This window comes from Capra hircus, chromosome 6, assembly GCF_001704415.2.
Source record: "Capra hircus breed San Clemente chromosome 6, ASM170441v1, whole genome shotgun sequence".
NCBI lineage: Eukaryota > Metazoa > Chordata > Mammalia > Artiodactyla > Bovidae > Capra > Capra hircus.
In genome coordinates, this window is record NC_030813.1 from 57076549 (window position 1) to 57079186 (window position 2638).

Below are 2638 nucleotides of genomic sequence, written 5' to 3' on the forward strand. Positions count from 1 at the left end.
TTTTGAGGAAATGCTTTATGAGGAAATCCAATACAGCCCAAAAAGAAACTGAAGAGTAAGTAAGAGTCAAAATTTGGGAATGCTTTTTTTAATTACTGTAGATTAATAATATATTTTGAAATTAGAAGATGTAATGCCTCCAGCTTTGTTCTTCTTTCTTAAGATTGTTTTGGCTCTTGGAGGCCTTTTATGGCTCCATTTGAATTTTAGGACTTTTTTAATATTTCTATAAAAAAATATTTCTATCATTGGGATTTTGATGGGTTCAATATTGAATCTGTAGATCACCTGAAGTAATTAAAACTGTTTTACTGGCATAAAGGCAGACATATAGATCAATGGAATAGAATGGAAAGTCCAGAAATAAACCCATGTACAAACAGTCAGTTGTTCTTTAGCGAGGGTTCCAAGAACACACAATGGGAAAAGGATAGTCTGTGAAACAGTAGCATGGGGCAAGCTGAATATCCACACACAACAGAATGAAATTAGACCCTTATCCTACACTATACATAAAAATAAACTCAAACTGTATTAAAAGCATAAATGTAAGACTTGAAACTGTAAAATTTCTAGAAGGAAACAAAGTCTTGCAATGGTTTCTTGCTTATGAAACCAAAACCACAAACAATAAAAGTTAAAATAAACAAACAGTACTGCATCAAACTAAAAAGGTCTGCACAGCGAAGAAAACTGTTAACAGAATTAAAGGACAACCTGTGGAATGGGACAAAATACTTGCAGATCATATATCTGATAAGTGGTTAATACTCAAAATATATAAGGAAGTCTTATAGATCAACAGCAAAAATATATATATAACCCAGTTTTTTAAATGGGGAAAGGACTTGAATAGACATTTCTTCAAAGACATACAAGTGGCCAACAGATATATGAAAACGTGCTCAACATCATTATCACCAAAGAAATCAAAACCACAATGAGATATCACCTCATATAAACGTAACAAATTGGCATGTTGTACACCTTAAGTTTTCAGTGTTATTTGTCAAATATATTTCAATAATTTTTAAAAGGAAGTGAAGTGAAGTGAAAGTCGCTCGGTCCTGTCTGACTCTTGTGACCCCATGGACTGTAGCCTGCCAGGCTCCTCTGTCCATGGGATTTCCCAGGCAAGAATACTGGAATCGGTTGCCATTTCCTTCTCCAGGGGATCTTCCCAAAACCAGAATCAAACCTGAGTCTGTTGCATTGCAGACAGATTCTTTACCGACAGAGCTATGAAGGAAAGCAATTCTCTAAAAACAAATTAATAAGTGTCAGTGCAGATGTGGAAAACTTAGAATTCTTGTACACTGTTGGTGGGAATGTAAATGTTGCAGCACTATGAAAAACAGTATGGAGTTTCTTTTAAAAAAACGAAAAATAGAACTAGTATAATAAATTAGAACTAGTTTTAACTTTATTTGTTTTTTTTTAATTATTTTTTTAATTTTATTTTTTTAATTTTATCATTTATTTTTGTTTAGTTTTTTTATTTTTTAAATTTTAAAATCTTTAATTCTTAAATGCGTTCCCAAACATGAACCCCCCTCCCACCTCCCTCCCCACAACATCTCTCTGGGTCATCCCCATGCACCAGCCCCAAGCATGCTGCACCCTGCATCAGACATAGACTGGTGATTCAATTCTTACATGATAGTATACATGTTAGAATGCCATTCTCCCAAATCATCCCACCCTCTCCCTCTCCCTCTGAGTCCAAAAGTCCGTTATACACATCTGTGTCTTTTTTCCTGTCTTGCATACAGGGTCGTCATTGCCATCTTCCTAAATTCCATATATATGTGTTAGTATACTGTATTGGTGTTTTTCTTTCTGGCTTACTTCACTCTGCATAATTGGCTCCAGTTTCAAGATGCAGAGAAGGCCTTTGACAAAATTCAACATCCATTTATGATAAAAAACTCTCCAGAAAGCAGGAATAGAAGGAACATACCTCAACATAATAAAAGCTATATATGACAAACCCACAGCAAACATTATCCTCAATGGTGAAAAATTGAAAGCATTTCCCCTAAAGTCAGGAACAAGACAAGGGTGTCCACTTTCACCACTACTATTCAACATAGTTCTGGAAGTTTTGGCCACAGCAATCAGAGCAGAAAAAGAAATAAAAGGAATCCAAATTGGAAAAGAAGAAGTAAAACTCTCACTGTTTGCAGATGACATGATCCTCTACATGGAAAACCCTAAAGACTCCACCAGAAAATTACTAGAGCTCATCAATGAATATAGTAAAGTTGCAGGATATAAAATCAACACACAGAAATCCCTTGCATTCCTATACACGAATAATGAGAAAGTAGAAAAAGAAATTAAGGAAACAATTCCATTCACCATTGCAACGAAAAGAATAAAATACTTAGGAATATATCTACCTAAAGAAACTAAAGACCTATATATAGAAAACTATAAAACAGTGATGAAAGAAATCAAAGAGGACACTAATAGATGGAGAAATATACCATGTTCATGGATTGGAAGAATCAATATAGTGAAAATGAGTATACTACCCAAAGCAATTTACAAATTCAATGCAATCCCTATCAAGCTACCAGCCACATTTTTCACAGAACTAGAACAAATAATTTCAAGATTTGTATGGAAATACAAA